We start from the raw sequence: 25635 nt of genomic DNA on the forward strand, positions 1-25635 counted from the left end.
TAAAAAATAGGCATCCCCCCAAAAAAGGACATTGGTAGATAATGGGTTAGAAAAACAGTCTGTTAGTTGCTGCCCACTGCTCCAGTTTTCTGAATCTTCTCTCTCCTCTGTAGTATTAGCTATCCCTCCTAGCTTTGTGTCATCAGCAAATGTAATCAGTTTACCCTCAATTCCTTCGTCTAAATCATTGATAAAGATGTTGAGCAATACAGGGCCCAGGACAGAGCTCTGTGGTACCCCACTTGAGATATTCTTCCAACTGGATGAGCAGCCTGTCATGATTCCAATGGCAGGGAATCACAAAAGGACAAGCACCAACGAGCTCTAGGGTGATGGAACCTGAGCTGACCACGACCCTAAACCTGAACACACAAATAACAATAGCCGGGGAACGTGCCTACGTTGATCCTAGACGTCTCGCACCAGCCGAAGATCTAACTTCCCCTATTAGAAGAAACACAGACCTCTCTTGCCTCCAGAGAAATACCCCACAGAAATAGCAGCCCCCCACATATAATGACGGTGAAATGAGAGGAAGGCACATACACAGTATGAAATCAGATTCAGCAAAATGAGGCCCACTAAAACTAGATAGCAGAGGATACAAAAGTAAACTGCGCGGTCAGAAAAAAACCCTTCAAAAAAACCATCCTGTAATTACTTGAACTCATGTTCCAACTCATGGAACATGAGGAGCAATTACAGCCCGCTAGAGCAACCAGCAGCAAAGAAACAATTATATGCAAGCTGGACAAGACAAAAATAAAGCAAAGCATGGAACAAGAAAATCAAAAACTTAGCTTGTCCTGAAGATTACTGAAGCCAAAAGCTGAGGTAACAAAACACTCTGATAACCTTGATAGCCGGCGGGGAAATGACAAGAAAGTCCGGTTAAATAGGAAACTCCCAAATCCTAATAGAACAGGTGGACACCAGAGACAGCAGACCACAAATCACCCAGTACCATCAGTAACCACCAGAGGGAGCCCAAAAACAGAACTCACAACAGTACCCCCCCTTGAGGAGGGGTCACCGAACCCTCACGAGAACCACCAGGGCGACCAGGATGAGCCCTATGAAAAGCACGGACCAAATCATCAGCATGAACATCAGAGGCAACCACCCAAGAATTATCCTCCTGACCATAACCCTTCCACTTGACCAAATATTGGAGTTTCCGTCTGGAAACACGAGAATCCAAGATCTTCTCCACAACATACTCCAATTCTCCCTCCACCAGCACCGGAGCAGGAGGCTCAGGCGAAAGAACAACAGGTACCTCATACCTCCGCAACAACGACCGATGGAACACATTATGAATAGCAAATGATGCCGGGAGATCCAAACGAAACGACACAGGGTTAAGAATTTCCAAGATCCTATAAGGACCGATGAACCGAGGCTTGAACTTAGGAGAAGAGACCTTCATAGGAACAAAACGAGAAGACAACCACACCAAGTCCCCAACACGAAGTCGAGGACCCACGCGGCGACGGCGATTAGCAAACTGCTGAGCCTACTCCTGGGACAACTTCAAATTGTCCACCACATGACTCCAAATCTGATGCAACCTATCCACCACCATGTCCACTCCAGGACAATCAGAAGGCTCCACCTGACCAGAGGAAAAACGAGGATGAAACCCCGAATTACAAAAGAAAGGAGAAACCAAGGTAGCAGAACTAGCCCGATTATTAGGGGCAAACTCGGCCAGCGGCAAAAAGGTAACCCAGTCATCCTGATCAGCAGAAACAAAACACCTCAAATAAGTTTCCAAGGTCTGATTAGTTCGCTCCGTCTGGCCATTCGTCTGAGGGTGGAATGCAGACGAAAAGGACAAATCAATGCCCATCTTAGCACAGAACGTCCGCCAAAATCTAGACACAAACTGGGATCCCCTGTCAGAAACGATGTTCTCCGGAATCCCATGCAAACGAACCACGTTCTGGAAAAACAGAGGGACCAACTCAGAGGAGGAAGGTAACTTAGGCAAGGGTACAAGATGAACCATTTTAGAAAAGCGGTCACACACAACCCAGATGACGGACATTTTTTGAGAGACAGGGAGATCCGAAATAAAGTCCATGGAAATGTGCATCCAAGGCCTCTTCGGGATAGGCAAAGGTGACAACAATCCACTGGCTCGAGAATAGCAAGGCTTAGCCCGAGCACAAACCTCACAAGACTGCACAAAAGAACGCACATCCCTAGACAAGGAAGGCCACCAAAAAGACCTGGCCACCAAGTCTCTAGTACCAAATATTCCAGGATGACCTGCCAACGCAGAAGAATGGACCTCAGAGATGACTCTACTGGTCCAGCTATCCGGAACAAACAGTCTCTCAGGCGGACAACGATCAGGTTTACCCGCCTGAAACTCCTGCAAAGCACGTCGCAAGTCTGGGAATACGGCCGACAAAATCACCCCATCCCTAAGGATACCAGTGGGCTCAGAATTTCCAGGGGAGTCAGGCACAAAACTCCTAGAAAGAGCATCCGCCTTCACATTCTTTGAACCTGGCAGGTATGAAGCCACAAAATTGAAACGAGAGAAAAACAGTGACCAACGAGCCTGTCTAGGATTCAGACGCCTGGCAGACTCAAGAAAAATCAGATTTTTGTGATCAGTCAAGACCACCACACGATGTCTAGCACCCTCCAGCCAATGACGCCACTCCTCAAATGCCCACTTCATGACCAAAAGTTCCCGATTACCCACATCATAATTCCTCTCAGCGGGCGAAAATTTTCTAGAAAAGAACGCACATGGCTTCATCACCGAGCAATCGGAGCTTCTCTGTGACAAAACCGCCCCCGCTCCAATCTCGGAAGCATCAACCTCAACTTGGAAAGGAAGCAAAACATCAGGCTGACGCAACACAGGAGCAGAAGAAAACCGGCGTTTAAGTTCCTGAAAGGCCTCCACAGCCGCAGGAGACCAATCAGCAACATCAGCACCCTTCTTAGTCAAATCCGTCAAAGGCTTAACAACACTAGAAAAATTAGTTATAAAACGACGATAGAAATTAGCAAAGCCCAAGAACTTCTGCAAACTCTTAAGAGATGCAGGCTGCGTCCAGTCACAAATAGCCCGAACCTTGACGGGATCCATCTCAATAGTAGAAGGGGAAAAAATATACCCCAAGAAAGAAATCTTCTGGACTCCAAAGAGACACTTTGAGCCCTTTACAAACAAGGAATTAGCCCGCAGGACCTGAAACACCTTCCTGACCTGCTGAACATGAGACTCCCAGTCATCAGAAAAAACCAAAATATCATCCAAATACACAATCATAAATTTATCCAGATATTCACGGAAAATATCGTGCATAAAGGACTGGAAGACTGAAGGAGCATTAGAAAGTCCGAAAGCCATTACCAAATACTCAAAATGGCCCTCAGGCGTATTAAATGCGGTTTTCCACTCATCACCTTGCTTTATTCGTATAAGATTATACGCACCCCGGAGATCAATCTTAGTGAACCATTTAGCCCCCTTAATGCGAGCAAACAAATCAGTCAACAAAGGCAAAGGATACTGATATTTTACGGTAATCTTATTCAAAAGACGATAATCTATACAAGGTCTCAAGGACCCATCTTTCTTGGCCACGAAAAAAAAACCTGCTCCCAAAGGGGACGAAGATGGACGGATATGTCCCTTTTCCAAGGACTCCTTAACATAATCCCGCATAGCAGTATGCTCTGGCACTGACAGATTGAACAAACGACCTTTAGGAAATTTACTACCAGGAATCAAATCTATAGCACAATCGCAATCCCTGTGAGGAGGAAGCGAACTGAGCTTAGGCTCCTCAAAAACATCCCGATAATCCGACAAAAATACAGGAACCTCAGAAGGAGTAGATGAAGCGATAGAAATCGGAGGTGCATCATCATGAACCCCCTGACATCCCCACCAGGAAGCGAATCACCTCCTGATGAACGGGAGTCATACGCATGGTCACTTGTGTCCAGTACTAAGGTTTATTCATAGCTAAAGGTGTAGAGTCAATTCCCTTCAAAGGAATAGGGACTTCCAGAGGCTCAAGACTAAACCCACATCGCTTGGCAAATGACCAATCCATAAGACTCAGGGCAGCACCTGAATCTACATAGGCATCGACGGAAATGGATGATAATGAGCAAATCAGAGTCACAGACAGAATGAACTTAGACTGTAACGTACTAATGGCAACAGACTTATCAACCTTTTTTGTGCGTTTAGAGCATGCTGATATAACATGAGCTGAATCACCACAATAAAAGCACAACCCATTTTTCCGCCTATAGTTTTGCCGTTCACTTCTAGACTGAACTCTATCACATTGCATTGTCTCAAGTGCCTGTTCAGAAGACACCGCCAAATGGTGCACAGGTTTGCGCTCCCGTAAACGCCGATCAATCTGAATAGCCATAGTCATAGACTCATTCAGACCCGTAGGCGCAGGGAACCCCACCATAACATCTTTAATGGCCTCAGAAAGGCCATCTCTGAACTTTGCAGCCAGGGCGCACTCATTCCACTGAGTAAGCACTGACCATTTCCGAAATTTTTGACAATATATTTCTGCTTCATCTTGCCCCTGAGAGAGAGCTAATAAAGCTTTTTCAGCCTGAATCTCTTGGTTAGGTTCCTCATAGAGCAAACCCAATGCCAGAAAAAACGCATCCACATTAAGCAACGCAGGATCCCCTGGTGCCAATGCAAATGCCCAATTCTGAGGGTCACCCCGCAGGAAAGATATAATAATCTTAACCTGCTGAGCAGGGTCTCCAGAAGAGCGAGATTTCAAAGAAAGGAACAGCTTGCAATTGTTCCTAAAATTCAGAAAACTAGATCTATCTCCAGCAAAGAACTCTGGAATAGGAATTCTAGGTTCAGACATAGGAGCATGTACAACAAAATCTTGTATATTTTTAACCTTAGCAGCAAGATTATTCAAGCTGGAAGCTAAACTCTGGACATCCATGATAAACAGCTAAGGTCAGAGCCATTCAAGGATTAAGAGGAGGAAAAAAAAAAAATCAGCCTGGCTGCAATTAGGGCTTAGGCAGCAACCTCAGAGGAGAGGAAAAAAAAAAAAAAAAACTTCCTCAGACTACTTTTCCTCCTACTTCAGCCCAAACATTTAGTGGCCGGCTATACTGTCATGATTCCAATGGCAGGGAATCACAAAAGGACAAGCACCAACGAGCTCTAGGGTGATGGAACCTGAGCTGACCGCGACCCTAAACCTGAACACACAAATAACAATAGCCGGGGAACGTGCCTACGTTGATCCTAGACGTCTCGCACCAGCCGAAGATCTAACTTCCCCTATTAGAAGAAACACAGACCTCTCTTGCCTCCAGAGAAATACCCCACAGAAATAGCAGCCCCCCACATATAATGACGGTGAAATGAGAGGAAGGCACATACACAGTATGAAATCAGATTCAGCAAAATGAGGCCCACTAAAACTAGATAGCAGAGGATACAAAAGTAAACTGTGCGGTCAGAAAAAAACCCTTCAAAAAAACCATCCTGTAATTACTTGAACTCATTTTCCAACTCATGGAACATGAGGAGCAATTACAGCCCGCTAGAGCAACCAGCAGCAAAGAAACAATTATATGCAAGCTGGACAAGACAAAAATAAAGCAAAGCGTGGAACAAGAAAATCAAAAACTTAGCTTGTCCTGAAGATTACTGAAGCCAAAAGCTGAGGTAACAAAACACTCTGATAACCTTGATAGCCGGCGGGGAAATGACAAGAAAGTCCGGTTAAATAGGAAACTCCCAAATCCTAATAGAACAGGTGGACACCAGAGACAGCAGAACACAAATCATCCAGTACCATCAGTAACCACCAGAGGGAGCCCAAAAACAGAACTCACAACAGCAGCCATTTACAAACAGTCTTTGGGTCCGATCACTAAGCCAGTTATGAATCCACCAAACAGTTGCCTTGTCAATTCTATACTTAGTCATTTTTTCAATAAGGAATGTGAGAGATACTTTGTCAAATGCTTTGCTGAAGTCAAGATATACTATATCTACAGCATTTCCCTGATCCACCCAGTCAGCAATTCTATCATAGAAGGAAAGTAAGTTAGTCTGACATGACTTATTAGTTACAAACCCTTGCTGACTCTGTTTAATCACTTCATTCTTATCCAGGTACTTACATACATGTTGTTTAATAATTTGTTCAAAGATCTATCCCGGTATAGACGTCAGACTCACCAGCCTATAGTTCCCTGGGTCCAACTTCCTCCCCTTTTTGAAGATAGGAAAAACATTTGCTATTCTCCAGTCTTCTGGGACTTCTCCTGTTCTCCAAGAATTTTCAAAGGTTATAGAGAGTGGTTCAAAAATTTCTTCTGCTATCTCCTTCAGTACTCTGGGGTGTAATTCATCTGGACCTGAAGACTTGAATTCATTCCCTGTCTACTCCTTTACCCTATGCATGCACAATTAGGTGGTTGCATGGTTCACCAGCATAGGCCTATCTAGGAGATTTAGGGATAGCTGTCGAGGAGCAGTGGCGCCATCACTCATTTATTTGCTAAGGGTGCCAACCTCCGCTGTAAGGTAGGCATTGAATACAGGAAAATTGGTGCACGTTGAACAAAGCAAGCACTGCTGCTTTTACGGTGATTGTGTTTTTTTTATTCTGTTTTTCTGAAGCTTTTTAGAGTAACTCATTAAAAGTTAAATTTTATCTGATATCTTTAAGTGATATAGGGTTAATTTCTTTGGTAGTTTTTCTTGATTTATTGGCCATATCAGTTCATTTTGAAATACATTCTCTTGCTAGTGAGCAATGAATACTCACTGCTCTCTGTGCACACAGTCCTGTCGTACAGAGCATTGACTATTCCGGCAGCTGCCCATCGGCTCGCAAGCAGCGCATGACATCCCTGCCATGCGCTGCTTACAAGCATAAAGCAGTTGCTGGCATCGGAACAGGATGATGCAAGGAAGCGCCAGGAAGGTCAGTGTAATGTTTTTTTTTTTTTAATGTTTTCTGATGGGGCCATGCAAACCAGGACCTGGATGGGGGGCAATCATACCAGAATAGGGATGGGGCAATTCATACTGGGATGAGATGGGGCCCTGCATACCAGGATGGGGGTGGGGCCAAGCATACAAGGATAAGGATTGGACCATGCATACCAGGACCAGGATGGGGGCCAATCATACCAGGTTAGGGATGGGGCCCTGTATGCAAGAATAGGGATAGGGCCATGCATACTAGGATGAGATGGGGCAATCATTCCTATCAGGGTAAGGATGAGGGGGACCATTCCTGCCAGTTTAGGGATGAGGGGGACCATTTCTACCAGGATAGGGATGAGGGGACCATTCCTACCAGAATAGGGATAAGAGGGGCATGCATACCAGTCTAGGGATGAGGAGGCATGCATACCAGGATGGGGATGAGGGCCATGCACACCAGGATAGGGATGAGGGAGCATGCATACCAGGGTAAGGATGAGGGGGGCCATGCATACCAGTGTAGGGATGAGGGAGCCATGTATACCAGGATAGGGATGAGGGGGCCATGTGTATCAGGATGGGGATGAGGGTACCATATATACCAGGATAAGGGCTATTAAGTACAGAATTGATCACATTTTTTCTTCAATTTTTTTCCTAATTTTCTCCTCTAAAACATGTACAATTGTAACAATTTTCTGTGAGAAATACTTCATTTTCTGGAACAATTTCAAGGGTGCAAACACTTTCAACTGTAATTGGTATCGTCACATTCCTACAGACCTCAGCTATAAAATGTTATTTAACCCATAAGGGAAAAGGCTGAAAAAAACAGAAGTGTTGTTTGTCTTTCATCCACCACTAAAAAATGCAATAAAAAGCGATAAAAAAATTACATGTACTCCAAAATGATACAAAAAAACCTATCAAAAAGTTCCTCCAAAGGAAAAATAATAAACTTATTGCTCTCAGAATATGGCGATACAAGTAAAAATGTATTTAATTTTTTTAATTGATTAGAATGGACAAAAGTAGGAAAAATAAAACTATATAATTTGATATTGCCATAATCGCACTGACAAACAGAATACAATTACTGTATATACTTGTGTATAAGCCAAGATTTTCAGCACATTTTTTTGTGCTGAAAACAGTCCCTTTGGCTTATACATGAGTCACGGTCCCAGGAAGCCGGTGGGAGAGGGGGGCAGCTGCAGAAGCCGGTGGCTGTGACATCATACTCACCCTCCGTCGCTACATCTCAGTCCCTGCATCTCCAAAAATGGTACCATTAAAATATTGTATTCGTGTCAGAAAAAAATAAGGACATGGGTCTTAGAAAATACTTTACACCATTTAGGGCCTGTTCATACAGTGCATTATCTTTAGCACATTATTGCCACAAAAAACAAACAGCGTTTTCCATTACCATCAAAGTAAATATAATTTTTGGGAATCTCATTAACATGCTCCATATTTTTTCCTTGTGGATTTGAACCGTCAAAGTGTTTTTTTTCAAACATGCAGCATTTCAGTTTTTCACAACTTTTTTTGCAGCATTTTTCACCCATTCAAATAATTGAAAAAACACATGTGAAAATACATGTAAAAATGTGTCAAAAACGTACTGTATAAAAAGCATATGTAATTTATGCAGCATTTTTCTGGCCAATACTTGAGTACTTGCAGCAAATTTTTCTGTAGCAAAAACAAAATGTATGCGCAGAGCTTTATAACTCTCTTTCTATATAACACTTTATATGTCAATTAATGTAATTGAATTTCCCAGCTGTACAGGACGGTAACGCACTATAGAGACTGCAAATCAACTTACAGAATATTAAATCTCAATTCCTACTTGCGAGCACAATATTTCGACAGATTTACAGTCTATTCATCTGACTGGACACAAATGTTTTATATGTAAGTATAACTTACAGTAATCAACTTCAAATTATACAGTATATTCCATCACATAGTAACCAAATAATACCTCCATACTAATCATTAAAGGGAACCTGTCACCCCCCTCAGGAGTTTGTAACTAAAAGAGCCACCTTGTGCAGCACTAATGCTGCACTCTGACAAGGTGTCTCTTTTAGTTATGCTCCCTGCACACGGTGAAATAAACGCTTATAAAATGTGCCCCCTCATACCGTGAAATCGTCCCGGGGCGGGTCTTTCCCCCCTAAACAGACGCAGCACAGCCGTCACTCTGGGCCTGTGCCTCATCTTGCTTCATTAGCGCTCCCGGCGCCTACGCTGTAAGTATTTTTTCCGGGCATGCGCAGTTGCGCTGCCCTTCGAACTTACAGCGCAGGCGCCAGAGGCGCTAATGAAGCAAGAGGAGGCGACGCCTGGCGTGCACAGGCCCAGAGTGACGGCTGTGCTGCATCTGATTAGGGGGGAAGACCCGCCCCAGAACGATTTCACGGTATGAGGGGGCACATTTTACAAGCGTTTATTTCAGCATGTGCAGGGAGCATAACTAAAAGAGCCACCTTGTCAGAATGCAGCATTAGTGCTGCACAAGGTGGCTCTTTTAGTTACAAACGCCTGAGGGGTGTGACAGGTTCCCTTTAACTAAATCCACTACACCATGATGAATATCACCACAAATACTGAAATATCAGAGACTGTAACATAACCAGATATTACCAGCATATACAGTAATAATAATATCGTCATACTAATAACGGGTCATCAATATCATATTTCCAGACAACTTCTTCAGCAAATTAGGCTGCAATACCATTTTTTTCTTTTTATCTGATGGGTGACTTTTCATTCCTAACACAGATTAATCCACTCTTGCTCCGTGTTGTATGTACAGTGCCTTGAAAAAGAATGAATACTCTGTGAACATTTCCACACTTTTTCACATCAAACCCACAAACTTAAATGCATTTTATTAGGATTTTATGTGATATGCCAACACAAAGGAGCAAGTATTTGTGAAGTGCAAAGGAAATGATAAATGGTATATTCTAATTCTTTTAAAAATATCAACCTGAAAATCATGATGTACATTAGTATTCAGCCCCTGAAGTCTCACATCGCTAAATAAAATCTTGAGTGATCAGTTGCCTCCCCAAGTCACATAGTTAGAAAATTGAGTTTATCCATGTGCAATTTATTCTCAACATAACTACAGATGTTCTTTGAAGGCCTCAGAGGTTTGTTTGTAAACATTAAGGATCACACGGCATCATGAAAACCAAGGAACACACCAGGCAAGTCAGAGATAATGTTGTGAATAAAAGTAAAGTTATAAAAAAAGACCAAGCTCTGAACATCTCACAGAAAGGTGTTCAATTCATCACCCAAAAATGGAAGGATTATAGCACAACTGCAAACCTACCAAGACATGGCTGTCAATCTAAACTAACATCTCAGTAAAGTAAAGCATTAATCAGAGAAACAGCCGTAGGGTCCACATTCACTCTGAAGGAGCTGCAGAGAGCCATACCTCAGGTGATAGAATCTGTCCACTTGACAACTATTTGTCATATACTCCACAAATCTGGCTTCAATGGAAGAGTGGCAAGAAGAAAGCCATTTGTAAGAGCAAGCAATAAGAAATCCCATTTGCAGTTTTCAAAAAGCTATGTAGGAGATACAGCTAGCAAGTGGAAGAAAGAGTTCTGGTCAGATGAGACCAAAATAGAGTTGTTTGAGCTAAATGCAAAATGCTATATGTGGTGGACATTTAAAACTGCACTTCTTCCTGAAAAAAAACATCGCCACAGTCAAACATGATAGTAGCAGCATCATTCTGGGGGATGCTTTTCTTCAGCAGGGACACATAAGTTGGTCAGAGTTGTTGGAAAGGTATAATGTGCAAAATACAGGACAATCCTAGAGGAAAACCTGATAGAGGCTTCAAAAGATAAAACTGGGGCATATTTTCACCTTCCAGTAGGACCAGGGCCGGCTCCAGGTTTTTGAGGGTCCCGGGCGAAAGAGTCTCAGTGCCCCCCCCCCTTAACACATACCATGATTCATGATGCACAGATACAGCAGAGAAATATAGCTATAGTACAATGTCAGATTTCACTTCTTACATGAGTGATAGCTATTGAAAATTCTGCAGTGTATATATACAGGACAGGAGGAGTGGTGCTGTGCAGTGTATATATACAGGACAGGAGGAGCGGTGCAGTGTATATATACAGGACAGGAGGAGTGGTGCAGTGTATATATACAGGACAGGAGGAGTGGTGCAGTGTATATATACAGGACAGGAGGAGTGGTGCAGTGTATATATACAGGACACGAGGAATGGTACTGTGCAGTGTATATATACAGGACAGGAGGAGCGGTGCAGTGTATATATACAGGACAGGAGGAGTGGTGCAGTGTATATATACAGGACAGGAGGAGTGGTGCAGTGTATATATACAGGACAGGAGGAGTGGTGCAGTGTATATATACAGGACAGGAGAAGTGGTACTGTGCAGTGTATATATACAGGACAGGAGGAGTGGTGCAGTGTATATATACAGGACAGGAGGAGTGGTGCAGTGTATATATACAGGACAGGAGGAGTGGTACTGTGCAGTGTATATATACAGGACAGGAGGAGTGGTACTGTGCAGTGTATATATACAGGACACGAGGAGTGGTACTGTGCAGTGTATATATACAGGACAGGAGGAGTGGTGCAGTGTATATATACAGGACAGGAGAAGTGGTACTGTGCAGTGTATATATACAGGACAGGAGGAGTGGTGCAGTGTATATATACAGGACAGGAGGAGTGGTGCAGTGTATATATACAGGACAGGAGGAGTGGTACTGTGCAGTGTATATATACAGGACAGGAGAAGTGGTACTCTGCAGTGTATATATACAGGACACGAGGAGTGGTACTGTGCAGTGTATATATACAGGACAGGAGGAGTGGTACTGTGCAGTGTATATATACAGGAGGAGTGGTACTGTGCAGTGTATATATACAGGAGAAGTGGTACTGTGCAGTGTATATATACAGGACACGAGGAGTGGTACTGTGCAGTGTATATATACAGGACAGGAGAAGTGGTACTGTGCAGTGTACATATACACGACACGAGGAGTGGTACTGTGCAGTGTACATATACACGACACGAGGAGTGGTACTGTGCAGTGTACATATACACGACACGAGGAGCGGTGCAGTGTATATATACAGGAGAGGAGGAGCGGTGCAGTGTATATATACAGGGGATTGGTACTGTGCAGTGTATATATACAGGACAGGAGGAGTGGTACTGTGCAGTGTACATATACAGGACAGGAGAAGTGGTACTGTGCAGTGTACATATACACGACACGAGGAGTGGTACTGTGCAGTTTATATATACAGGACAGGAGGAGCGGTGCAGTGTATATATACAGGACAGGAGGAGCGGTGCAGTGTATATATACAGGGGATTGATACTGTGCAGTGTATATATACAGGACAGGAGGAGCGGTGCAGTGTATATATAGAGGGGATTGGTACTGTGCAGTGTACATATACACGACACGAGGAGTGGTACTGTGCAGTTTATATATACAGGACAGGAGGAGCGGTGCAGTGTATATATACAGGACAGTTGGAGCGGTGCAGTGTATATATACAGGGGATTGGTACTGTGCAGTGTATATAAACAGGACAGGAGGAGTGGTACTGTGCAGTGTATATATACAGGAGAAGTGGTACTGTGCAGTGTATATATACAGGACAGGAGGAGTGGTACTGTGCAGTGTATATATACAGGACAGGAGAAGTGGTACTGTGCAGTGTACATATACAGGACAGGAGAAGTGGTACTGTGCAGTGTACATATACACGACACGAGGAGTGGTACTGTGCAGTGTACATATACACGACACGAGGAGCGGTGCAGTGTATATATACAGGACAGGAGGAGCGGTGCAGTGTATATATACAGGGGATTGGTACTGTGCAGTGTATATATACAGGACAGGAGGAGTGGTACTGTGCAGTGTACATATACAGGACAGGAGAAGTGGTACTGTGCAGTGTACATATACACGACACGAGGAGTGGTACTGTGCAGTTTATATATACAGGACAGGAGGAGCGGTGCAGTGTATATATACAGGACAGGAGGAGCGGTGCAGTGTATATATACAGGGGATTGGTACTGTGCAGTGTATATATACAGGACAGGAGGAGTGGTACTGTGCAGTGTATATATACAGGACAGGAGAAGTGGTACTGTGCAGTGTATATATACAGGACAGGAGAAGTGGTACTGTGCAGTGTATATATACAGGACAGGAGAAGGGGTACTGTGGAGTGTATATATACAGGACAGGAGGAGTGGTACTGTGCAGTGTATATATACAGGACAGGAGGAGTGGTACTGTGCAGTGTATATATACAGGACATGAGGAGTGGTACTGTGGAGTGTATATATACAGGACAGGTGGAGTGGTACTGTGCAGTGTATATATACAGGAGGAGTGGTACTGTGGAGTGTATATATACAGGACAGGAGGAGTGGTACTGTGCAGTGTATATATACAGGAGAAGTGGTACTGTGCAGTGTATATATACAGGACAGGAGGAGTGGTAATGTGCAGTGTATATATACAGGACAGGAGAAGTGGTACTGTGCAGTGTATATATACAGGAGGAGTGGTACTGTGCAGTGTATATATACAGGACAGGAGGAGTGGTACTCTGCAGTGTATATATACAGGAGGAGTGGTACTGTGCAGTGTATATATACAGGACAGGAGGAGTGGTACTGTGCAGTGTATACAGGTCCTTCTCAAAAAATTAGCATATAGTGTTAAATTTCATTATTTACCATAATGTAATGATTACAATTAAACTTTCATATATTATAGATTCATTATCCACCAACTGAAATTTGTCAGGTCTTTTATTGTTTTAATACTGATGATTTTGGCATACAACTCCTGATAACCCAAAAAACCTGTCTCAATAAATTAGCATATCAAGAAAAGGTTCTCTAAACGACCTATTACCCTAATCTTCTGAATCAACTAATTAACTCTAAACACATGCAAAAGATACTTGAGGCTTTTATAAACTCCCTGCCTGGTTCATTACTCAAAACCCCCATCATGGGTAAGACTAGCGACCTGACAGATGTCAAGAAGGCCATCATTGACAGCCTCAAGCAAGAGGGTAAGACCCAGAAAGAAATTTCTCAACAAATAGGCTGTTCCCAGAGTGCTGTATCAAGGCACCTCAATGGTAAGTCTGTTGGAAGGAAACAATGTGGCAGAAAACGCTGTACAACGAGAAGAGGAGACCGGACCCTGAGGAAGATTGTGGAGAAGGACCGATTCCAGACCTTGGGGAACCTGAGGAAGCAGTGGACTGAGTCTGGTGTGGAAACATCCAGAGCCACCGTGCACAGGCGTGTGCAGGAAATGGGCTACAGGTGCCGCATTCCCCAGGTAAAGCCACTTTTGAACCATAAACAGCGGCAGAGGCGCCTGACCTGGGCTACAGAGAAGCAGCACTGGACTGTTGCTAAGTGGTCCCAAGTACTTTTTTCTGATGAAAGCAAATTTTGCATGTCATTCGGAAATCAAGGTGCCAGAGTCTGGAGGAAGACTGGGGAGAAGGAAATGCCAAAATGCCTGAAGTCCAGTGTCAAGTACCCACAGTCAGTGATGGTGTGGGGTGCCATGTCAGCTGCTGGTGTTGGTCCACTGTGTTTCATCAAGGGCAGGGTCAATGCAGCTAGCTATCAGGAGATTTTGGAGCACTTCATGCTTCCATCGGCTGAAATGCTTTATGGAGATGAAGATTTCATTTTTCAGCACGACCTGGCACCTGCTCACAGTGCCAAAACCACTGGTAAATGGTTTACTGACCATGGTATTACTGTGCTCAATTGGCCTGCCAACTCTCCTGACCTGAACCCCATAGAGAATCTGTGGGATATTGTGAAGAGAAAGTTGAGAGACGCAAGACCCAACACTCTGGATGAGCATAAGGCCGCTATTGAAGCATCCTGGGCCTCCATAACATCTCAGCAGTGTCACAGGCTGATTGCCTCCATGCCACGCCGCATTGAAGCTGTCATTTCTGCCAAAGGATTCCCGACCAAGTATTGAGTGCATAACTGAACATTATTATTTGATGGTTTTTTTGTTTGTTATTAAAAAACACTTTTATTTGATTGGATGGGTGAAATATGCTAATTTATTGAGACAGGTTTTTTGGGTTATCAGGAGTTGTATGCCAAAATCATCAGTATTAAAACAATAAAAGACCTGACAAATTTCAGTTGGTGGATAATGAATCTATAATATATGAAAGTTTAATTGTAATCATTACATTATGGTAAATAATGAAATTTAACACTATATGCTAATTTTTTGAGAAGGACCTGTATATACAGGACAGGAGAAGTGGTACTGTGGAGTGTATATATACAGGACAGGAGAAGTGGTACTGTGGAGTGTATATATACAGGACAGGAGAAGTGGTACTGTGGAGTGTATATATACAGGACAGGAGAAGTGGTACTGTGGAGTGTATATATACAGGACAGGAGAAGTGGTACTGTGCAGTGTATATATACAGGACAGGAGGAGTGGTACTGTGCAGTGTTTATATACAGGACAGGAGGAGTGGTACTGTGCAGTGTATATATACAGGACAGGAGAAGTGGTACTGTGGAGTGTATATATACAGGACAGGAGGGGTGGTACTGTGCAGTGTATATATACAGGAGGAGTGGTACTGTGCAGTGTATATATACAGGAGGAGTGGTACTGTGCAGTGTATATATACAGGAGGAGTGGTACTGTGCAGTGTATATATACAGGACAGGAGGAGTGGTACTGTGCAGTGTATATATACAGGAGGAGTGGTACTGTGCAGTGTATATATACAGGACAGGAGGAGTGGTACTGTGCAGTGTATATATACAGGACAGGAGAAGTGGTACTGTGGAGTGTATATATACAGGACAGGAGAAGTGGTACTGTGGAGTGTATATATACAGGACAGGAGAAGTGGTACTGTGCAGTGTATATATACAGGACAGGAGGAGTGGTACTGTGCAGTGTATATATACAGGAGGAGTGGTACTGTGCAGTGTATATATACAGGACAGGAGGAGTGGTACTGTGCAGTGTGTATATACAGGAGGAGTGGTACTGTGCAGTGTATATATACAGGACAGGAGGAGTGGTACTGTGCAGTGTATATATACAGGACAGGAGAAGTGGTACTGTGGAGTGTATATATACAGGACAGGAGAAGTGGTACTGTGCAGTGTATATATACAGGACAGGAGGAGTGGTACTGTGCAGTGTATATATACAGGAGGAGTGGTACTGTGCAGTGTATATATACAGGACAGGAGGAGTGGTACTGTGCAGTGTATATATACAGGACAGGAGGAGTGGTACTGTGCAGTGTATATATACAGGACAGGAGAAGTGGTACTGTGGAGTGTATATATACAGGACAGGAGGAGTGGTACTGTGCAGTGTATATATACAGGACAGGAGGAGTGGTACTGTGCAGTGTATATATACAGGACAGGAGGAGTGGTACTGTGCAGTGTATATATACAGGACAGGAGAAGTGGTACTGTGGAGTGTATATAAACAGGACAGGAGAAGTGGTACTGTGCAGTGTATATATACAGGACAGGAGGAGTGGTACTGTGCAGTGTATATATACAGGAGGAGTGGTACTGTGCAGTGTATATATACAGGACAGGAGGAGTGGTACTGTGCAGTGTATATATACAGGACAGGAGGAGCGGTGCAGTGTATATATACAGGACAGGAGGAGCGGTGCAGTGTATATATACAGGGGATTGGTACTGTGCAGTGTATATATACAGGACAGGAGGAGTGGTACTGTGCAGTGTATATATACAGGACAGGAGAAGTGGTACTGTGCAGTGTATATATACAGGACAGGAGAAGTGGTACTGTGCAGTGTATATATACAGGACAGGAGAAGGGGTACTGTGGAGTGTATATATACAGGACAGGAGGAGTGGTACTTTGCAGTGTATATATACAGGACAGGAGGAGTGGTACTGTGCAGTGTATATATTCAGTACAGGAGGAGTGGTACTGTGCAGTGTATATATTCAGTACAGGAGGAGTGGCACTGTGCAGTGTATATATACAGGACAGGAGAAGTGGTACTGTGCAGTGTATATATACACGACACGAGGAGTGGTACTGTGCAGTGTATATATACAGGACAGGAGGAGCGGTGCAGTGTATATATACAGGACAGGAGGAGCGGTGCAGTGTATATATACAGGGGATTGGTACTGTGCAGTGTATATATACAGGACAGGAGGAGTGGTACTGTGCAGTATATATATACAGGACAGGAGAAATGGTACTGTGGAGTGTATATATACAGGACACGAGGAGTGGTACTGTGCAGTGTATATATACAGGACAGGAGGAGCGGTGCAGTGTATATATACAGGACAGGAGGAGTGGTACTGTGCAGTGTATATATACAGGACAGGAGGAGTGGTACTGTGCAGTGTATATATACAGGACAGGAGGAGTGGTACTGTGCAGTGCATATATACAGGACAGGAGGAGTGGTACTGTGTAGTGCATATATACAGGACAGGTGGAGTGGTACTGTGCAGTGTATATATACAGGACAGGAGGAGTGGTACTGTGCAGTGTATATATACAGGACAGGAGAAGTGGTACTATGGAGTGTATATATACAGGACAGGAGGAGTGGTACTGTGCAGTGTATATATACAGGACAGGAGAAGTGGTACTATGGAGTGTATATATACAGGACAGGAGGAGTGGTACTGTGCAGTGTATATATACAGGACAGGAGGAGTGGTTCTGTGCAGTTTATATATAAAGGACAGGAGGAGTGGTACTGTGCTGTGTATATATACAGGACAGCAGGAGTGGTACTGTGCAGTGTATATATACAGGACAGGAGGAGTGGTACTGTGCAGTGTATATATACAGGACAGGAGGAGTGGTACTGTGCAGTGTATATATACAGGGGAGTGGTACTGTGCAGTGTGTATATACAGGGCAGTGGTACTGTGCAGTGATTATATACAGGGCAGTGGTACTGTGCAGTGATTATATACAGGGCAGTAGTACTGTGTAGTGTATATATACAGGGCAGTGGTACAGTGGTACTGAGTAGTGTATATATACAGGGCAGTGGTACTGTGCAGTGTATATATACAGGACAGTGGTACTGTACAGTGTATACAGGGCAGTGGTACTGTGTAGTGTATATATACAGGGCAGTGGTACTGTGCAGTGTATATATACAGGGCAGTGGTACTGTGCAGTGTATATATTTCAACAGCCCCCCAGCCCAGGCCCCCAGCACCTGTCCTGTATATATATTATATATACTGTCATACAGGCTGTATAGATACAGTATATTCATATACAGGACAGGTACTGGGGGCCTGGGCGGCTGCTGAAGTATATAATATCTATAATATAACGCTGGGAGCGTCACTCTGTCCGAAGCCTTAATAGACTGCGCAGGCGCGACGCTCCTAGCGTTACAATATAGAAAAAATTCCACCAAGAGCAGGGGTCGGGAGCACGGGGACGCCGTCTACATATGTGCGCCCTGATTATGCAAATAATCCGCCGCCATAGTAAGTTTTTACTTACGCTATTCGTTTCGGGCGCCATTGTCTTGCTCTTCCTGGTGCCGGAAGTCTGCGCTTTCTGGCGCCATTTTCTTGAAGACACACTGCTGTGTGTCTTCAAGAAAATGGTGCCGGAAAGTGTGGACCGCGCAGGCGCCGATTCCGGCACCAGGAGCAAGACAATGGCGCCCGAAACGAATAGCGTAAGTAAAAACTTGCTGTGCCATGAGGCTGTGACACTTAATGCCACAGCAATTTGTTACTTACGCCATTCCTTTCCGGCGCCATTGTCTTGCTCCTCCCGGTGCCGGAATCGGCGCCTGCGCAGTCCGCGCTTACCGGCGCCATTTTCTTGAAGACACACAGCAGTGTCTCCATCCTGTGTCCCCATCCTGTCATGTGCTGCTCCATCCTGCGTCCCCATCCTGTCATGAGCTGCTCCATCCTGTGCCCCCATCCTGTCATGTGCTGCTCCATCCTGCGTCCCCATCCTGTCATGTGCTGCACTCATCCTGCGCCCCCATTCTGTCATGTGCTGCTCCCATCCTGCGCCCCCATCCTGTCATGTGCTGCTCCATCCTGCGTCCCCATCCTGTCATGTGCTGCACCCATCCTGCGCCCCCATTCTGTCATGTGCTGCTCCCATCCTGCGCCCCCATTCTGACATGTGCTGCTCCCATCCTGCGCCCCCATTCTGACATGTGCTGCACCCAACCTGCGCCTCCATTCTGACATGTGCTGCACCCATCCTGTGCCTCCATTCTGACATGTGCTGCACCCATACTGCGCCTCCATTCTGTCACTGGCTGTTCCCATGCTGCGTCCCCATCCTGTCATGTGCTGCTCCCATCCTGCGCCCCCGTTCTGTCATGTGCTGCTTCTATCCTGCACCCCCGTTCTGTCATGTGCTACTCCCATCCTGCGCCCCCGTTCTGTCATGTGCTGCTTCCATCCTGCACCCCCGTTCTGTCATGTGCTACTGCCATTCTGCGCCCCTGTTCTGTCATGTGCTGCTCCCATCCTGCGCCCCCGTTCTGTCATGTGCTGCTTCCATCTTGCACCCCCGTTCTATCATGTGCTGCTTCCATTCTGCACCCCCGTTCTGTCATGTGCTGCTGCCATCCTGCACCCCTGTTCTGTCATGTGCTGCTGCCATCCTGCGCCCCCGTTCTGTCATGTGCTGCTCCCATCCTGCACCCCCGTTCTTTCATGTGCTACTTCCATCCTGCACCCCCGTTCTGTCATGTGCTGCTGCCATCCTGCACCCCCGTTCTGTCATGTGCTGCTCCCATTCTGCGCCCCCATTGTCATGTGCTGCTGCCATCCTGCGCCTCCGTTCTGACATGTGCTGCTCCCATCCTGCGCCCCCGTTCTGTCATGTGCTGCTTCCATCCTGCACCCCCGTTCTGTCATGTGCTGCTGACATTCTGCACCCCCATCCTGTCATGTGCTGCACCCATCCTGCGCCCCCATTCTGTCATGTGCTGCTCCCATCCTGCGCCCCCATTCTGACATGTGCTGCACCCATCCTGCGCCTCCATTCTGACATGTGCTGCACCCATCCTGTGCCTCCATTCTGACATGTGCTCCACCCATACTGCGCCTCCATTCTGTCACTGGCTGTTCCCATGCTGCGTCCCCATCCTGTCATGTGCTGCTCCCATCCTGCGCCCCCGTTCTGTCATGTGCTGCTGCCATCCTGCACCCCCGTTCTGTCATGTGCTGCTCCCATCCTGCGCCCCCATTGTCATGTGCTGCTGCCATCCTGCTCCTCCGTTCTGACATGTGCTGCTCCCATCCTGCGCCCCCATTCTGTCATGTGCTGCTTCCATCCTGCACCCCACGTTCTGTCATGTGCTGCTGACATTCTGCACCCCCATCCTGTCATGTGCTGCACCCATCCTGCGCCCCCATTCTGTCATGTGCTGCTCCCATCCTGCGCCCCCATTCTGACATGTGCTGCACCCATCCTGCGCCTCCATTCTGACATGTGCTGCACCCATCCTGTGCCTCCATTCTGACATGTGCTCCACCCATACTGCGCCTCCATTCTGTCACTGGCTGTTCCCATGCTGCGTCCCCATCCTGTCATGTGCTGCTCCCATCCTGCGCCCCCGTTCTGTCATGTGCTGCTTCCATCCTGCACCCCCGTTCTGTCATGTGCTGCTCCCATCCTGCGCCCCCGTTCTGTCATGTGCTGCTTCCATCCTGCACCCCCGTTCTGTCATGTGCTACTGCCATTCTGCGCCCCCGTTCTGTCATGTGCTGCTCCCATCCTGCGCCCCCGTTCTGTCATGTGGTGCTTCCATCTTGCACCCCCGTTCTATCATGTGCTGCTTCCATTCTGCACCCCCGTTCTGTCATGTGCTGCTGCCATCCTGCACCCCCGTTCTGTCATGTACTGCTGCCATCCTGCGCCCCCGTTCTGTCATGTGCTGCTCCCATCCTGCGCCCCCGTTCTGTCATGTGCTACTTCCATCCTGCACCCCGTTCTGTCATGTGCTGCTGCCATCCTGCACCCTCGTTCTGTCATGTGCTGCTCCCATCCTGCGCCCCCATTGTCATGTGCTGCTGCCATCCTGCGCCTCCGTTCTGACATGTGCTGCTCCCATCCTGCGCCCCCGATCTGTCATGTGCTGCTTCCATCCTGCACCCCCGTTCTGTCATGTGCTGCTGACATTCTGCACCCCCGTTCTGTCATGTGCTGCACCCATCCTGCGCCTCCATTCTGACATGTACTGCACCCATCCTGCGCCTCCATTCTGACATGTGCTGCACCCATACTGCGCCTCCATTCTGTCACTGGCTGTTCCCATGCTGCGTCCCCATCCTGTCATGTGCCGCTCCCATCCTGCGCCCCGTTCTGTCATGTGCTGCTTCCATCCTGCACCCCCGTTCTGTCATGTGCTGCTCCCATCCTGCGCCCCCGTTCTGTCATGTGCTGCTTCCATCCTGCACCCCCGTTCTGTCATGTGCTACTGCCATTCTGCGCCCCCGTTCTGTCATGTGCTGCTCCCATCCTGCGCCCCCGTTCTGTCATGTGCTGCTTCCATCTTGCACCCCCGTTCTATCATGTGCTGCTTCCATTCTGCACCCCCGTTCTGTCATGTGCTGCTGCCATCCTGCACCCCCGTTCTGTCATATGCAGCTGCCATCCTGCGCCCCCGTTCTGTCATGTGCTGCTCCCATCCTGCGCCCCCGTTCTGTCATGTGCTACTTCCATCCTGCACCCCCGTTCTGTCATGTGCTGCTGCCATCCTGCACCCCCGTTCTGTCATGTGCTGCTCCCATCCTGCGCCCCCATTGTCATGTGCTGCTGCCATCCTGCGCCCCTGTTCTGACATGTGCTGCTCCCATCCTGCGCCCCCGTTCTGTCATGTGCTGCTTCCATCCTGAACCCCTGTTCTGTCATGTGCTGCTGCCATCCTGCACCCCGTTCTGTCATGTGCTGCTTTATTCTGTCATGTGCTGCTCCCATCCTGCGCCCCCGTTCTGTCATGTGCTGCTGCCATCCTGCACCCCCGTTCTGTCATGTGCTGCCCTATTCTGTCATATGCTGCTCCCATCCTGCGCCCCCGTTCTGTCATGTGCTGGTCCCATCCATATGCCCCATACGCTGCTCCATAATGGTTTATGACCCCCATCAGGTGGCGTAAGTAGCAAATAGCTGTGGCATGAAGTGCCACAGCCTCATGGCACAGCAATTTGTTACGTACGCTACCTGATTCTTTTCCGGCGCCATTGTCTTGCTCCTCCCGTGTGTGGCGCACCTAAAAAGAAACAACAAGGACGTGCAAAAGTTATATGGAATATGGAATCAGCCGTTACCAACCAGATATGCGTGCCGCAGCCCCCGCACACACCACTCCAACGCACGTTTCGCAACCGCTTCGTCAGGGAGTGTCACTTGTTGTTTCTTTTTAGGTGCGCCCACACACCTGCCCATTGTATAAACTGTGCTATGACACACTCCTGTTTTTGACTCTGGGGAGTTTTTCATATAATCAATTATAGTGTTTATATATATATTTTTTTTTTATTTTCTCTTCTTTCTTGCTCCTTCTCTGCACAGGTTATATATAGGTTTTAATATTTAACCTTTTTGTCACAGTACCTGATATCACATTATCATATTTTATTATTTTTATCAGTGTATGCACTAACAATTAAATATATATATATATATGTATATACAGTGGGGCAAAAAAGTATTTAGTCAGTCATCAATAGTGCAAGTTCCACCACTTAAAAAGATGAGAGGCGTCTGTAATTTACATCATAGGTAGACCTCAACTATGGGAGACAAACTGAGAAAAAAAAATCCAGAAAATCACATTGTCTGTTTTTTTTAACATTTTATTTGCATATTATGGTGGAAAATAAGTATTTGGTCAGAAACAAACAATCAAGATTTCTGGCTCTCACAGACCTGTAACTTCTTCTTTAAGAGTCTCCTCTTTCCTCTACTCATTACCTGTAGTAATGGCACCTGTTTAAACTTGTTATCAGAATAAAAAGACACCTGTGCACACCCTCAAACAGTCTGACTCCAAACTCCACTATGGTGAAGACCAAAGAGCTGTCAAAGGACACCAGAAACAAAATTGTAGCCCTGCACCAGGCTGGGAAGACTGAATCTGCAATAGCCAACCAGCTTGGAGTGAAGAAATCAACAGTGGGAGCATCAATTAGAAAATGGAAGACATACAAGACCACTGATAATCTCCCTCGATCTGGGGCTCCACGCAAAATCCCACCCCGTGGGGTCAGAATGATCACAAGAACGGTGAGCAAAAATCCCAGAACCACGCGGGGGGACCTAGTGAATGAACTGCAGAGAGCTGGGACCAATGTAACAAGGCCTACCATAAGTAACACACTACGCCACCATGGACTCAGATCCTGCAGTGCCAGACGTGTCCCACTGCTTAAGCCAGTACATGTCCGGGCCCGTCTGAAGTTTGCTAGAGAGCATTTGGATGATCCAGAGGAGTTTTGGGAGAATGTCCTATGGTCTGATGAAACCAAACTGGAACTGTTTGGTAGAAACACAACTTGTCGTGTTTGGAGGAAAAAGAATACTGAGTTGCATCCATCAAACACCATACCTACTGTAAAGCATGGTGGTGGAAACATCATGCTTTGGGGCTGTTTCTCTGCAAAGGGGCCAGGACGACTGATCCGGGTACATGAAATAATGAATGGGGCCATGTATCGTGAGATTTTGAGTGCAAACCTCCTTCCATCAGCAAGGGCATTGAAGATGAAACGTGGCTGGGTCTTTCAACATGACAATGATCCAAAGCACACCGCCAGGGCAACGAAGGAGTGGCTTTGTAAGAAGCATTTCAAGGTCCTGGAGTGGCCTAGCCAGTCTCCAGATCTCAACCCTATAGAAAACCTTTGAAGGGAGTTGAAAGTCCGTGTTGCCAAGCAAAAAGCCAAAAACATCACTGCTCTAGAGGAGATCTGCATGGAGGAATGGGCCAACATACCAACAACAGTGTGTGGCAACCTTGTGAAGACTTACAGAAAACGTTTGACCTCTGTCATTGCCAACAAAGGATATATTACAAAGTATTGAGATGAAATTTTGTTTCTGACCAAATACTTATTTTCCACCATAATATGCAAATAAAATGTTAAAAAAACAGACAATGTGACTTTCTGGGTTTTTTTTTCTCAATTTGTCTCCCATAGTTGAGGTCTACCTATGATGTAAATTACAGATGCCTCTCATCTTTTTAAGTGGTGGAACTTGCACTATTGATGACTGACTAAATACTTTTTTGCCCCACTGTATATAACTTTCACCTTCAATTACATATGATTATACATTTAATTTTTGACACTTTTTCATGTTTTAGTATTAGTTTTTTATTTATTTTTTATTTATTTATATACTTTTTTATAGTTTTTTGTTTTTTTATTTTTTTGCACAACATATATTTTTTGCACATTTTATTTTACACATATATAATATATATAATTCTATCACTTTACATATATTATTCCCTCACCTTCATATATATTAATATATACATTTTTTGTTTTTTATTTATTTTTTATTATTTTTTCTTGTTTTCCTTTTTTCTTTTTATTTTATTATTTTTTCCTCTTTTTACTATTTTTGTCTTTATTTGTTATATTATATAACTGATTATATTAACTATATAAGATCTATTAACATTGATCAGGTGTGTGGACTAATTCAGATATTACTCTTATATTCATTTATTATTAATTCATTGTACTTTATTATGTGAGTATATACTGATTTGCTTTTCAGCCATATTATTATATCTTTTATCAAAGTATTAATAATTTTTGTATTATTTTATATATTTAATTTATGTTGTATTTTTTTAGAAATATATTTTTGCCAACCAGTTCTTGCGTGCCCTGGCCCCTTCACATACTTGTTGTATGTTTTAGTAGACAAATTTTAGTAATATTTTATATACTGTCTTGTACAAAATTAATAAAAAAGAATTAATTGTTGTGTTCATGTCACTTTTTAATAAATAAAAGTATTTGATTAAAATCTATGATTGGTTTGTCAGTAAATATTTTTTTAGGTTATATATTTTCTGAGTAATATTTACTAAATTGGTTACATTTTGAATATATTTTGGTATTTCTTTTCTGTATAGGATTCCTCCGTAATCTGCCTGAATCTGATAAGTTCAGCAGTCAGTGAGTGCAGCCAGCGAGGGGCGGGAGAGCAGAGCAGGAGAACGTGCTCTCTCCGCCCACAAACAATGTCACGCTGGCTGCGTTCTTAACCCCTATGTGCCTGGCCCTGCACTGACTAAGAAGATGCTTGTGCCAGTGCAAATTGTACGGCCAGATGGATCTCTATGACAGAGTGAGTGGGCCCCCCATCTCGCCAGGGCCCCGGCACTTGCCCGGGTGCTCTGGGGGCTCACGGCGGCCCTGAGTAGGACAACAATACTGAGCATACTGCCAAAGCTATAAAAGAGTGGATCATAAAGCAATACAATGCAGGATATCAAAATGACATTTGGAGGG

At 45.1% G+C, this 25635-nt stretch overlaps 1 protein-coding gene across 2 annotated transcripts in view; it reads right to left on the reverse strand.

Annotated features, from left to right (window-relative positions):
• The window catches only part of MARCHF1 (membrane associated ring-CH-type finger 1), a 725211-nt gene that overhangs the window by 145584 nt on the left and 553992 nt on the right, over positions 1 to 25635 (reverse strand). The window lies entirely within an intron of this gene.

The sequence above is a fragment of the Ranitomeya imitator genome, chromosome 1 (assembly GCF_032444005.1).
Source record: "Ranitomeya imitator isolate aRanImi1 chromosome 1, aRanImi1.pri, whole genome shotgun sequence".
NCBI classification, from domain to species: domain Eukaryota; kingdom Metazoa; phylum Chordata; class Amphibia; order Anura; family Dendrobatidae; genus Ranitomeya; species Ranitomeya imitator.